Raw genomic sequence first — 13339 nt, forward strand, 5'->3', positions numbered from 1 at the left:
ATGTAAAGTAAGCAATAAGGTACTTGCATTTTAGTAGTTGTCTCGCTTTCCATTAACCTACTGTGTGTAAGACACTCTTCAATATTGAAAAATTCTAGTGTCTGATTTCTCCAAGTCTGAGAATCCAGCTTTCATAGAATGCACAAAAGTCAGCACAGGATGTGTTTCAAGGACTTCTGAACATTTGACATTTCCACTGCAACTCTCATGTTTGAATGGAGAAATATTTTCTAACTACTTCAAATTTAGAATCCCCCACATTTACGACTTCAATTGTCACTACACACATACAATGGAGGAGCGATAACACGCTGAGATGTGTCAACCTCTCTCGATTGGGAAATATTGGGGTTGCTGTTTGTAGAGTTCGCATTTACGGTAGAAAACTGTAAGCATGGAAGGTTGTATGTGTGTTAGCTGAGGGAAATTCGTTTTGCTCTCTGAAGAAATTGATATTAAAAATTGAAATAATTTTTCAGAAACATAGATTGCAACCCTATTAAAAGAGAATATCATATACATGAAAGGGGGCATCTGGATTTGAACCAGAGCCCTCTTGATCTGCAGTCAAATGCTCTACCACTGAGCTATACCCCCTGCCAGAATTTGCGGTCAACTATTTGTCCATGGGACAAATGGAGTAGACAGGGCCTCCAAAGAAGAGGATGACATAAAACGTCATTATCTCCTGAACAAATGTGTGGAAATCAAGAATAAGTATCTTATGTCGTGTTATCTGTGTGAAAACCTTAACCAACCAAATGTAAAGTAAGCAATAAGGTACTTGCATTTTAGTAGTTGTCGCGCTTTCCATTAACCTACTGTGTGTAAGACGCTCTTCAATATTGAACAATTCTAGTGTCTGATTTCTCCAAGTCTGAGATTCCAGCTTTCATAGAATGCACAAAAGACAGCACAGGATGTGTTTCAAGGACTTCTGAACATTTGACATTTCCACTGCAACTCTCGTGTTTGAATGGAGAAATATTTTCTAACTACTTCAAATTTTGAATCCCCCACATTTACGACTTCAATTGTCACTACACACATACAATGGAGGAGCGATAACACGCTGAGATGTGTCAACCTCTCTCGATTGGAAAATATTGGGGTTGCTGTTTGTAGAGTTCGCATTTACGGTAGAAAACTGTAAGCATGGAAGGTTGTATGTGTGTTAGCTGAGGGAAATTCGTTTTGCTCTCTGAAGAAATTGATATTAAAAATTGAAATAATTTTTCAGAAACATAGATTGCAACACTATTAAAAGAGAGTATCATATACATGAAAGGGGGCATCTGGATTTGAACCAGAGACCTCTTGATCTGCAGTCAAATGCTCTACCACTGAGCTATACCCCCTGCCAGAATTTGCGGTCAACTATTTGTCCATGGGACAAATGGAGTAGACAGGGCCTCCAAAGAAGAGGATGACATAAAACGTCATTATCTCCTGAACAAATGTGTGGAAATCAAGAATAACTATCTTATGTCGTGTTGTCGGTGTGAAAAACCTTTACCAACCAAATGTAAAGTAAGCAATAAGGTACTTGCATTTTAGTAGTTGTCTCGCTTTCCATTAACCTACTGTGTGTAAGACGCTCTTCAATATTGAAAAATTCTAGTGTCTGATTTCTCCAAGTCTGAGAATCCAGCTTTCATAGAATGCACAAAAGTCAGCACAGGATGTGTTTCAAGGACTTCTGAACATTTGACATTTCCACTGCAACTCTCATGTTTGAATGGAGAAATATTTTCTAACTACTTCAAATTTAGAATCCCCCACATTTACGACTTCAATTGTCACTACACACATACAATGGAGGAGCGATAACACGCTGAGATGTGTCAACCTCTCTCGATTGGGAAATATTGGGGTTGCTGTTTGTAGAGTTCGCATTTACGGTAGAAAACTGTAAGCATGGAAGGTTGTATGTGTGTTAGCTGAGGGAAATTCGTTTTGCTCTCTGAAGAAATTGATATTAAAAATTGAAATAATTTTTCAGAAACATAGATTGCAACCCTATTAAAAGAGAATATCATATACATGAAAGGGGGCATCTGGATTTGAACCAGAGACCTCTTGATCTGCAGTCAAATGCTCTACCACTGAGCTATACCCCCTGCCAGAATTTACGGTCAACTATTTGTCCATGGGACAAATGGAGTAGACAGGGCCTCCAAAGAAGAGGATGACATAAAACGTCATTATCTCCTGAACAAATGTGTGGAAATCAAGAATAAGTATCTTATGTCGTGTTATCTGTGTGAAAACCTTAACCAAGCAAATGTAAAGTAAGCAATAAGGTACTTGCATTTTAGTAGTTGTCGCGCTTTCCATTAACCTACTGTGTGTAAGACGCTCTTCAATATTGAACAATTCTAGTGTCTGATTTCCCCAAGTCTGAGATTCCAGCTTTCTTAGAATGCACAAAAGACAGCACAGGATGTGTTTGAAGGACTTCTGAACATTTGACATTTCCACTGCAACTCTCGTGTTTGAATGGAGAAATATTTTCTAACTACTTCAAATTTTGAATCCCCCACATTTACGACTTCAATTGTCACTACACACATACAATGGAGGAGCGATAACACGCTGAGATGTGTCAACCTCTCTCGATTGGAAAATATTGGGGTTGCTGTTTGTAGAGTTCGCATTTACGGTAGAAAACTGTAAGCATGGAAGGTTGTATGTGTGTTAGCTGAGGGAAATTCGTTTTGCTCTCTGAAGAAATTGATATTAAAAATTGAAATAATTTTTCAGAAACATAGATTGCAACACTATTAAAAGAGAGTATCATATACATGAAAGGGGGCATCTGGATTTGAACCAGAGACCTCTTGATCTGCAGTCAAATGCTCTACCACTGAGCTATACCCCCTGCCAGAATTTGCGGTCAACTATTTGTCCATGGGACAAATGGAGTAGACAGGGCCTCCAAAGAAGAGGATGACATAAAACGTCATTATCTCCTGAACAAATGTGTGGAAATCAAGAATAAGTATCTTATGTCGTGTTGTCGGTGTGAAAAACCTTTACCAACCAAATGTAAAGTAAGCAATAAGGTACTTGCATTTTAGTAGTTTCACTCTTTCCATTAACCTACTGTGTGTAAGACACTCTTCAATATTGAAAAATTCTAGTGTCTGATTTCCCCAAGTCTGAGAATCCAGCTTTCATAGAATGCACAAAAGTCAGCACAGGATGTGTTTCAAGGACTTCTGAACATTTGACATTTCCACTGCAACTCTCGTGTTTGAATGGAGAAATATTTTCTAACTACTTCAAATTTTGAATCCCCCACATTTACGACTTCAATTGTCACTACACACATACAATGGAGGAGCGATAACACGCTGAGATGTGTCAACCTCTCTCGATTGGAAAATATTGGGGTTGCTGTTTGTAGAGTTCGCATTTACGGTAGAAAACTGTAAGCATGGAAGGTTGTATGTGTGTTAGCTGAGGGAAATTCGTTTTGCTCTCTGAAGAAATTGATATTAAAAATTGAAATAATTTTTCAGAAACATAGATTGCAACTCTATTAAAAGAGAATATCATATACATGAAAGGGGGCATCTGGATTTGAACCAGAGACCTCTTGATCTGCAGTCAAATGCTCTACCACTGAGCTATACCCCCTGCCAGAATTTGCTGTCAACTATTTGTCCATGGGACAAATGGAGTAGACAGGGCCTCCAAAGAAGAGGATGACATAAAACGTCATTATCTCCTGAACAAATGTGTGGAAATCAAGAATAACTATCTTATGTCGTGTTGTCGGTGTGAAAAACCTTTACCAACCAAATGTAAAGTAAGCAATAAGGTACTTGCATTTTAGTAGTTGTCTCGCTTTCCATTAACCTACTGTGTGTAAGACGCTCTTCAATATTGAAAAATTCTAGTGTCTGATTTCTCCAAGTCTGAGAATCCAGCTTTCATAGAATGCACAAAAGTCAGCACAGGATGTGTTTCAAGGACTTCTGAACATTTGACATTTCCACTGCAACTCTCATGTTTGAATGGAGAAATATTTTCTAACTACTTCAAATTTAGAATCCCCCACATTTACGACTTCAATTGTCACTACACACATACAATGGAGGAGCGATAACACGCTGAGATGTGTCAACCTCTCTCGATTGGGAAATATTGGGGTTGCTGTTTGTAGAGTTCGCATTTACGGTAGAAAACTGTAAGCATGGAAGGTTGTATGTGTGTTAGCTGAGGGAAATTCGTTTTGCTCTCTGAAGAAATTGATATTAAAAATTGAAATAATTTTTCAGAAACATAGATTGCAACCCTATTAAAAGAGAATATCATATACATGAAAGGGGGCATCTGGATTTGAACCAGAGCCCTCTTGATCTGCAGTCAAATGCTCTACCACTGAGCTATACCCCCTGCCAGAATTTGCGGTCAACTATTTGTCCATGGGACAAATGGAGTAGACAGGGCCTCCAAAGAAGAGGATGACATAAAACGTCATTATCTCCTGAACAAATGTGTGGAAATCAAGAATAAGTATCTTATGTCGTGTTGTCGGTGTGAAAAACCTTTACCAACCAAATGTAAAGTAAGCAATAAGGTACTTGCATTTTAGTAGTTGTCGCGCTTTCCATTAACCTACTGTGTGTAAGACGCTCTTCAATATTGAACAATTCTAGTGTCTGATTTCCCCAAGTCTGAGATTCCAGCTTTCTTAGAATGCACAAAAGACAGCACAGGATGTGTTTGAAGGACTTCTGAACATTTGACATTTCCACTGCAACTCTCGTGTTTGAATGGAGAAATATTTTCTAACTACTTCAAATTTTGAATCCCCCACATTTACGACTTCAATTGTCACTACACACATACAATGGAGGAGCGATAACACGCTGAGATGTGTCAACCTCTCTCGATTGGAAAATATTGGGGTTGCTGTTTGTAGAGTTCGCATTTACGGTAGAAAACTGTAAGCATGGAAGGTTGTATGTGTGTTAGCTGAGGGAAATTCATTTTGCTCTCTGAAGAAATTGATATTAAAAATTGAAATAATTTTTCAGAAACATAGATTGCAACCCTATTAAAAGAGAATATCATATACATGAAAGGGGGCATCTGGATTTGAACCAGAGACCTCTTGATCTGCAGTCAAATGCTCTACCACTGAGCTATACCCCCTGCCAGAATTTGCTGTCAACTATTTGTCCATGGGACAAATGGAGTAGACAGGGCCTCCAAAGAAGAGGATGACATAAAACGTCATTATCTCCTGAACAAATGTGTGGAAATCAAGAATAACTATCTTATGTCGTGTTGTCGGTGTGAAAAACCTTTACCAACCAAATGTAAAGTAAGCAATAAGGTACTTGCATTTTAGTAGTTGTCTCGCTTTCCATTAACCTACTGTGTGTAAGACGCTCTTCAATATTGAAAAATTCTAGTGTCTGATTTCTCCAAGTCTGAGAATCCAGCTTTCATAGAATGCACAAAAGTCAGCACAGGATGTGTTTCAAGGACTTCTGAACATTTGACATTTCCACTGCAACTCTCATGTTTGAATGGAGAAATATTTTCTAACTACTTCAAATTTAGAATCCCCCACATTTACGACTTCAATTGTCACTACACACATACAATGGAGGAGCGATAACACGCTGAGATGTGTCAACCTCTCTCGATTGGGAAATATTGGGGTTGCTGTTTGTAGAGTTCGCATTTACGGTAGAAAACTGTAAGCATGGAAGGTTGTATGTGTGTTAGCTGAGGGAAATTCGTTTTGCTCTCTGAAGAAATTGATATTAAAAATTGAAATAATTTTTCAGAAACATAGATTGCAACCCTATTAAAAGAGAATATCATATACATGAAAGGGGGCATCTGGATTTGAACCAGAGCCCTCTTGATCTGCAGTCAAATGCTCTACCACTGAGCTATACCCCCTGCCAGAATTTGCGGTCAACTATTTGTCCATGGGACAAATGGAGTAGACAGGGCCTCCAAAGAAGAGGATGACATAAAACGTCATTATCTCCTGAACAAATGTGTGGAAATCAAGAATAAGTATCTTATGTCGTGTTGTCGGTGTGAAAAACCTTTACCAACCAAATGTAAAGTAAGCAATAAGGTACTTGCATTTTAGTAGTTTCACTCTTTCCATTAACCTACTGTGTGTAAGACACTCTTCAATATTGAAAAATTCTAGTGTCTGATTTCCCCAAGTCTGAGAATCCAGCTTTCATAGAATGCACAAAAGTCAGCACAGGATGTGTTTCAAGGACTTCTGAACATTTGACATTTCCACTGCAACTCTCATGTTTGAATGGAGAAATATTTTCTAACTACTTTAAATTTAGAATCCCCCACATTTACGACTTCAATTGTCACTACACACATACAATGGAGGAGCGATAACACGCTGAGATGTGTCAACCTCTCTCGATTGGGAAATATTGGGGTTGCTGTTTGTAGAGTTCGCATTTACGGTAGAAAACTGTAAGCATGGAAGGTTGTATGTGTGTTAGCTGAGGGAAATTCGTTTTGCTCTCTGAAGAAATTGATATTAAAAATTGAAATAATTTTTCAGAAACATAGATTGCAACCCTATTAAAAGAGAATATCATATACATGAAAGGGGGCATCTGGATTTGAACCAGAGACCTCTTGATCTGCAGTCAAATGCTCTACCACTGAGCTATACCCCCTGCCAGAATTTACGGTCAACTATTTGTCCATGGGACAAATGGAGTAGACAGGGCCTCCAAAGAAGAGGATGACATAAAACGTCATTATCTCCTGAACAAATGTGTGGAAATCAAGAATAAGTATCTTATGTCGTGTTATCTGTGTGAAAACCTTAACCAAGCAAATGTAAAGTAAGCAATAAGGTACTTGCATTTTAGTAGTTGTCGCGCTTTCCATTAACCTACTGTGTGTAAGACGCTCTTCAATATTGAACAATTCTAGTGTCTGATTTCCCCAAGTCTGAGATTCCAGCTTTCTTAGAATGCACAAAAGACAGCACAGGATGTGTTTGAAGGACTTCTGAACATTTGACATTTCCACTGCAACTCTCGTGTTTGAATGGAGAAATATTTTCTAACTACTTCAAATTTTGAATCCCCCACATTTACGACTTCAATTGTCACTACACACATACAATGGAGGAGCGATAACACGCTGAGATGTGTCAACCTCTCTCGATTGGAAAATATTGGGGTTGCTGTTTGTAGAGTTCGCATTTACGGTAGAAAACTGTAAGCATGGAAGGTTGTATGTGTGTTAGCTGAGGGAAATTCATTTTGCTCTCTGAAGAAATTGATATTAAAAATTGAAATAATTTTTCAGAAACATAGATTGCAACCCTATTAAAAGAGAATATCATATACATGAAAGGGGGCATCTGGATTTGAACCAGAGACCTCTTGATCTGCAGTCAAATGCTCTACCACTGAGCTATACCCCCTGCCAGAATTTGCTGTCAACTATTTGTCCATGGGACAAATGGAGTAGACAGGGCCTCCAAAGAAGAGGATGACATAAAACGTCATTATCTCCTGAACAAATGTGTGGAAATCAAGAATAACTATCTTATGTCGTGTTGTCGGTGTGAAAAACCTTTACCAACCAAATGTAAAGTAAGCAATAAGGTACTTGCATTTTAGTAGTTGTCTCTCTTTCCATTAACCTACTGTGTGTAAGACGCTCTTCAATATTGAAAAATTCTAGTGTCTGATTTCTCCAAGTCTGAGAATCCAGCTTTCATAGAATGCACAAAAGTCAGCACAGGATGTGTTTCAAGGACTTCTGAACATTTGACATTTCCACTGCAACTCTCATGTTTGAATGGAGAAATATTTTCTAACTACTTCAAATTTAGAATCCCCCACATTTACGACTTCAATTGTCACTACACACATACAATGGAGGAGCGATAACACGCTGAGATGTGTCAACCTCTCTCGATTGGGAAATATTGGGGTTGCTGTTTGTAGAGTTCGCATTTACGGTAGAAAACTGTAAGCATGGAAGGTTGTATGTGTGTTAGCTGAGGGAAATTCGTTTTGCTCTCTGAAGAAATTGATATTAAAAATTGAAATAATTTTTCAGAAACATAGATTGCAACCCTATTAAAAGAGAATATCATATACATGAAAGGGGGCATCTGGATTTGAACCAGAGCCCTCTTGATCTGCAGTCAAATGCTCTACCACTGAGCTATACCCCCTGCCAGAATTTGCGGTCAACTATTTGTCCATGGGACAAATGGAGTAGACAGGGCCTCCAAAGAAGAGGATGACATAAAACGTCATTATCTCCTGAACAAATGTGTGGAAATCAAGAATAAGTATCTTATGTCGTGTTATCTGTGTGAAAACCTTAACCAACCAAATGTAAAGTAAGCAATAAGGTACTTGCATTTTAGTAGTTGTCGCGCTTTCCATTAACCTACTGTGTGTAAGACGCTCTTCAATATTGAACAATTCTAGTGTCTGATTTCTCCAAGTCTGAGATTCCAGCTTTCATAGAATGCACAAAAGACAGCACAGGATGTGTTTCAAGGACTTCTGAACATTTGACATTTCCACTGCAACTCTCGTGTTTGAATGGAGAAATATTTTCTAACTACTTCAAATTTAGAATCCCCCACATTTACGACTTCAATTGTCACTACACACATACAATGGAGGAGCGATAACACGCTGAGATGTGTCAACCTCTCTCGATTGGAAAATATTGGGGTTGCTGTTTGTAGAGTTCGCATTTACGGTAGAAAACTGTAAGCATGGAAGGTTGTATGTGTGTTAGCTGAGGGAAATTCGTTTTGCTCTCTGAAGAAATTGATATTAAAAATTGAAATAATTTTTCAGAAACATAGATTGCAACACTATTAAAAGAGAGTATCATATACATGAAAGGGGGCATCTGGATTTGAACCAGAGACCTCTTGATCTGCAGTCAAATGCTCTACCACTGAGCTATACCCCCTGCCAGAATTTGCTGTCAACTATTTGTCCATGGGACAAATGGAGTAGACAGGGCCTCCAAAGAAGAGGATGACATAAAACGTCATTATCTCCTGAACAAATGTGTGGAAATCAAGAATAAGTATCTTATGTCGTGTTATCTGTGTGAAAACCTTAACCAACCAAATGTAAAGTAAGCAATAAGGTACTTGCATTTTAGTAGTTGTCGCGCTTTCCATTAACCTACTGTGTGTAAGACGCTCTTCAATATTGAACAATTCTAGTGTCTGATTTCTCCAAGTCTGAGATTCCAGCTTTCATAGAATGCACAAAAGACAGCACAGGATGTGTTTCAAGGACTTCTGAACATTTGACATTTCCACTGCAACTCTCGTGTTTGAATGGAGAAATATTTTCTAACTACTTCAAATTTTGAATCCCCCACATTTACGACTTCAATTGTCACTACACACATACAATGGAGGAGCGATAACACGCTGAGATGTGTCAACCTCTCTCGATTGGAAAATATTGGGGTTGCTGTTTGTAGAGTTCGCATTTACGGTAGAAAACTGTAAGCATGGAAGGTTGTATGTGTGTTAGCTGAGGGAAATTCGTTTTGCTCTCTGAAGAAATTGATATTAAAAATTGAAATAATTTTTCAGAAACATAGATTGCAACACTATTAAAAGAGAGTATCATATACATGAAAGGGGGCATCTGGATTTGAACCAGAGACCTCTTGATCTGCAGTCAAATGCTCTACCACTGAGCTATACCCCCTGCCAGAATTTGCGGTCAACTATTTGTCCATGGGACAAATGGAGTAGACAGGGCCTCCAAAGAAGAGGATGACATAAAACGTCATTATCTCCTGAACAAATGTGTGGAAATCAAGAATAACTATCTTATGTCGTGTTGTCGGTGTGAAAAACCTTTACCAACCAAATGTAAAGTAAGCAATAAGGTACTTGCATTTTAGTAGTTGTCTCGCTTTCCATTAACCTACTGTGTGTAAGACGCTCTTCAATATTGAAAAATTCTAGTGTCTGATTTCCCCAAGTCTGAGAATCCAGCTTTCATAGAATGCACAAAAGTCAGCACAGGATGTGTTTCAAGGACTTCTGAACATTTGACATTTCCACTGCAACTCTCATGTTTGAATGGAGAAATATTTTCTAACTACTTCAAATTTAGAATCCCCCACATTTACGACTTCAATTGTCACTACACACATACAATGGAGGAGCGATAACACGCTGAGATGTGTCAACCTCTCTCGATTGGGAAATATTGGGGTTGCTGTTTGTAGAGTTCGCATTTACGGTAGAAAACTGTAAGCATGGAAGGTTGTATGTGTGTTAGCTGAGGGAAATTCGTTTTGCTCTCTGAAGAAATTGATATTAAAAATTGAAATAATTTTTCAGAAACATAGATTGCAACCCTATTAAAAGAGAATATCATATACATGAAAGGGGGCATCTGGATTTGAACCAGAGACCTCTTGATCTGCAGTCAAATGCTCTACCACTGAGCTATACCCCCTGCCAGAATTTGCTGTCAACTATTTGTCCATGGGACAAATGGAGTAGACAGGGCCTCCAAAGAAGAGGATGACATAAAACGTCATAATCTCCTGAACAAATGTGTGGAAATCAAGAATAACTATCTTATGTCGTGTTGTCGGTGTGAAAAACCTTTACCAACCAAATGTAAAGTAAGCAATAAGGTACTTGCATTTTAGTAGTTCTCGCTCTTTCCATTAACCTACTGTGTGTAAGACACTCTTCAATATTGAAAAATTCTAGTGTCTGATTTCCCCAAGTCTGAGAATCCAGCTTTCATAGAATGCACAAAAGTCAGCACAGGATGTGTTTCAAGGACTTCTGAACATTTGACATTTCCACTGCAACTCTCATGTTTGAATGGAGAAATATTTTCTAACTACTTCAAATTTAGAATCCCCCACATTTACGACTTCAATTGTCACTACACACATACAATGGAGGAGCGATAACACGCTGAGATGTGTCAACCTCTCTCGATTGGGAAATATTGGGGTTGCTGTTTGTAGAGTTCGCATTTACGGTAGAAAACTGTAAGCATGGAAGGTTGTATGTGTGTTAGCTGAGGGAAATTCGTTTTGCTCTCTGAAGAAATTGATATTAAAAATTGAAATAATTTTTCAGAAACATAGATTGCAACCCTATTAAAAGAGAATATCATATACATGAAAGGGGGCATCTGGATTTGAACCAGAAACCTCTTGATCTGCAGTCAAATGCTCTACCACTGAGCTATACCCCCTGCCAGAATTTGCGGTCAACTATTTGTCCATGGGACAAATGGAGTAGACAGGGCCTCCAAAGAAGAGGATGACATAAAACGTCATTATCTCCTGAACAAATGTGTGGAAATCAAGAATAAGTATCTTATGTCGTGTTGTCGGTGTGAAAAACCTTTACCAACCAAATGTAAAGTAAGCAATAAGGTACTTGCATTTTAGTAGTTTCACTCTTTCCATTAACCTACTGTGTGTAAGACACTCTTCAATATTGAAAAATTCTAGTGTCTGATTTCCCCAAGTCTGAGAATCCAGCTTTCATAGAATGCACAAAAGTCAGCACAGGATGTGTTTCAAGGACTTCTGAATATTTGACATTTCCACTGCAACTCTCATGTTTGAATGGAGAAATATTTTCTAACTACTTTAAATTTAGAATCCCCCACATTTACGACTTCAATTGTCACTACACACATACAATGGAGGAGCGATAACACGCTGAGATGTGTCAACCTCTCTCGATTGGGAAATATTGGGGTTGCTGTTTGTAGAGTTCGCATTTACGGTAGAAAACTGTAAGCATGGAAGGTTGTATGTGTGTTAGCTGAGGGAAATTCGTTTTGCTCTCTGAAGAAATTGATATTAAAAATTGAAATAATTTTTCAGAAACATAGATTGCAACTCTATTAAAAGAGAATATCATATACATGAAAGGGGGCATCTGGATTTGAACCAGAGACCTCTTGATCTGCAGTCAAATGCTCTACCACTGAGCTATACCCCCTGCCAGAATTTGCTGTCAACTATTTGTCCATGGGACAAATGGAGTAGACAGGGCCTCCAAAGAAGAGGATGACATAAAACGTCATTATCTCCTGAACAAATGTGTGGAAATCAAGAATAACTATCTTATGTCGTGTTGTCGGTGTGAAAAACCTTTACCAACCAAATGTAAAGTAAGCAATAAGGTACTTGCATTTTAGTAGTTGTCTCTCTTTCCATTAACCTACTGTGTGTAAGACGCTCTTCAATATTGAAAAATTCTAGTGTCTGATTTCTCCAAGTCTGAGAATCCAGCTTTCATAGAATGCACAAAAGTCAGCACAGGATGTGTTTCAAGGACTTCTGAACATTTGACATTTCCACTGCAACTCTCATGTTTGAATGGAGAAATATTTTCTAACTACTTCAAATTTAGAATCCCCCACATTTACGACTTCAATTGTCACTACACACATACAATGGAGGAGCGATAACACGCTGAGATGTGTCAACCTCTCTCGATTGGGAAATATTGGGGTTGCTGTTTGTAGAGTTCGCATTTACGGTAGAAAACTGTAAGCATGGAAGGTTGTATGTGTGTTAGCTGAGGGAAATTCGTTTTGCTCTCTGAAGAAATTGATATTAAAAATTGAAATAATTTTTCAGAAACATAGATTGCAACCCTATTAAAAGAGAATATCATATACATGAAAGGGGGCATCTGGATTTGAACCAGAAACCTCTTGATCTGCAGTCAAATGCTCTACCACTGAGCTATACCCCCTGCCAGAATTTGCGGTCAACTATTTGTCCATGGGACAAATGGAGTAGACAGGGCCTCCAAAGAAGAGGATGACATAAAACGTCATTATCTCCTGAACAAATGTGTGGAAATCAAGAATAAGTATCTTATGTCGTGTTGTCGGTGTGAAAAACCTTTACCAACCAAATGTAAAGTAAGCAATAAGGTACTTGCATTTTAGTAGTTTCACTCTTTCCATTAACCTACTGTGTGTAAGACACTCTTCAATATTGAAAAATTCTAGTGTCTGATTTCCCCAAGTCTGAGAATCCAGCTTTCATAGAATGCACAAAAGTCAGCACAGGATGTGTTTCAAGGACTTCTGAATATTTGACATTTCCACTGCAACTCTCATGTTTGAATGGAGAAATATTTTCTAACTACTTTAAATTTAGAATCCCCCACATTTACGACTTCAATTGTCACTACACACATACAATGGAGGAGCGATAACACGCTGAGATGTGTCAACCTCTCTCGATTGGGAAATATTGGGGTTGCTGTTTGTAGAGTTCGCATTTACGGTAGAAAACTGTAAGC

At 38.3% G+C, this 13339-nt stretch overlaps 17 non-coding genes across 17 annotated transcripts; all 17 read right to left on the bottom strand.

Annotated features, from left to right (window-relative positions):
• Window positions 1-525: 525 nt before the first annotated feature.
• Window positions 526-597, bottom strand: TRNAC-GCA (transfer RNA cysteine (anticodon GCA)). Its single transcript has one exon. It is a non-coding gene; the product is annotated as a tRNA-Cys (tRNA).
• A 689-nt stretch (window positions 598-1286) lies between these two features.
• Window positions 1287-1358, bottom strand: TRNAC-GCA (transfer RNA cysteine (anticodon GCA)). Its single transcript has one exon. It is a non-coding gene; the product is annotated as a tRNA-Cys (tRNA).
• A 690-nt stretch (window positions 1359-2048) lies between these two features.
• TRNAC-GCA (transfer RNA cysteine (anticodon GCA)) lies at window positions 2049-2120 on the bottom strand. Its single transcript has one exon. It is a non-coding gene; the product is annotated as a tRNA-Cys (tRNA).
• A 689-nt stretch (window positions 2121-2809) lies between these two features.
• On the bottom strand, window positions 2810-2881 carry TRNAC-GCA (transfer RNA cysteine (anticodon GCA)). The gene has a single exon. It is a non-coding gene; the product is annotated as a tRNA-Cys (tRNA).
• A 689-nt stretch (window positions 2882-3570) lies between these two features.
• Window positions 3571-3642, bottom strand: TRNAC-GCA (transfer RNA cysteine (anticodon GCA)). The gene has a single exon. It is a non-coding gene; the product is annotated as a tRNA-Cys (tRNA).
• Window positions 3643-4332: 690 nt separating this feature from the next.
• Window positions 4333-4404, bottom strand: TRNAC-GCA (transfer RNA cysteine (anticodon GCA)). The gene has a single exon. It is a non-coding gene; the product is annotated as a tRNA-Cys (tRNA).
• A 690-nt stretch (window positions 4405-5094) lies between these two features.
• TRNAC-GCA (transfer RNA cysteine (anticodon GCA)) lies at window positions 5095-5166 on the bottom strand. The gene has a single exon. It is a non-coding gene; the product is annotated as a tRNA-Cys (tRNA).
• A 690-nt stretch (window positions 5167-5856) lies between these two features.
• On the bottom strand, window positions 5857-5928 carry TRNAC-GCA (transfer RNA cysteine (anticodon GCA)). Its single transcript has one exon. It is a non-coding gene; the product is annotated as a tRNA-Cys (tRNA).
• A 689-nt stretch (window positions 5929-6617) lies between these two features.
• On the bottom strand, window positions 6618-6689 carry TRNAC-GCA (transfer RNA cysteine (anticodon GCA)). The gene has a single exon. It is a non-coding gene; the product is annotated as a tRNA-Cys (tRNA).
• A 689-nt stretch (window positions 6690-7378) lies between these two features.
• Window positions 7379-7450, bottom strand: TRNAC-GCA (transfer RNA cysteine (anticodon GCA)). The gene has a single exon. It is a non-coding gene; the product is annotated as a tRNA-Cys (tRNA).
• A 690-nt stretch (window positions 7451-8140) lies between these two features.
• On the bottom strand, window positions 8141-8212 carry TRNAC-GCA (transfer RNA cysteine (anticodon GCA)). The gene has a single exon. It is a non-coding gene; the product is annotated as a tRNA-Cys (tRNA).
• Window positions 8213-8901: 689 nt separating this feature from the next.
• On the bottom strand, window positions 8902-8973 carry TRNAC-GCA (transfer RNA cysteine (anticodon GCA)). The gene has a single exon. It is a non-coding gene; the product is annotated as a tRNA-Cys (tRNA).
• A 689-nt stretch (window positions 8974-9662) lies between these two features.
• On the bottom strand, window positions 9663-9734 carry TRNAC-GCA (transfer RNA cysteine (anticodon GCA)). Its single transcript has one exon. It is a non-coding gene; the product is annotated as a tRNA-Cys (tRNA).
• Window positions 9735-10424: 690 nt separating this feature from the next.
• Window positions 10425-10496, bottom strand: TRNAC-GCA (transfer RNA cysteine (anticodon GCA)). The gene has a single exon. It is a non-coding gene; the product is annotated as a tRNA-Cys (tRNA).
• Window positions 10497-11186: 690 nt separating this feature from the next.
• Window positions 11187-11258, bottom strand: TRNAC-GCA (transfer RNA cysteine (anticodon GCA)). The gene has a single exon. It is a non-coding gene; the product is annotated as a tRNA-Cys (tRNA).
• A 689-nt stretch (window positions 11259-11947) lies between these two features.
• TRNAC-GCA (transfer RNA cysteine (anticodon GCA)) lies at window positions 11948-12019 on the bottom strand. Its single transcript has one exon. It is a non-coding gene; the product is annotated as a tRNA-Cys (tRNA).
• Window positions 12020-12709: 690 nt separating this feature from the next.
• Window positions 12710-12781, bottom strand: TRNAC-GCA (transfer RNA cysteine (anticodon GCA)). Its single transcript has one exon. It is a non-coding gene; the product is annotated as a tRNA-Cys (tRNA).
• Window positions 12782-13339: the final 558 nt, after the last annotated feature.

Source organism: Ascaphus truei, chromosome 19, assembly GCF_040206685.1.
Source record: "Ascaphus truei isolate aAscTru1 chromosome 19, aAscTru1.hap1, whole genome shotgun sequence".
Classification (NCBI taxonomy): Eukaryota; Metazoa; Chordata; class Amphibia; order Anura; family Ascaphidae; genus Ascaphus; species Ascaphus truei.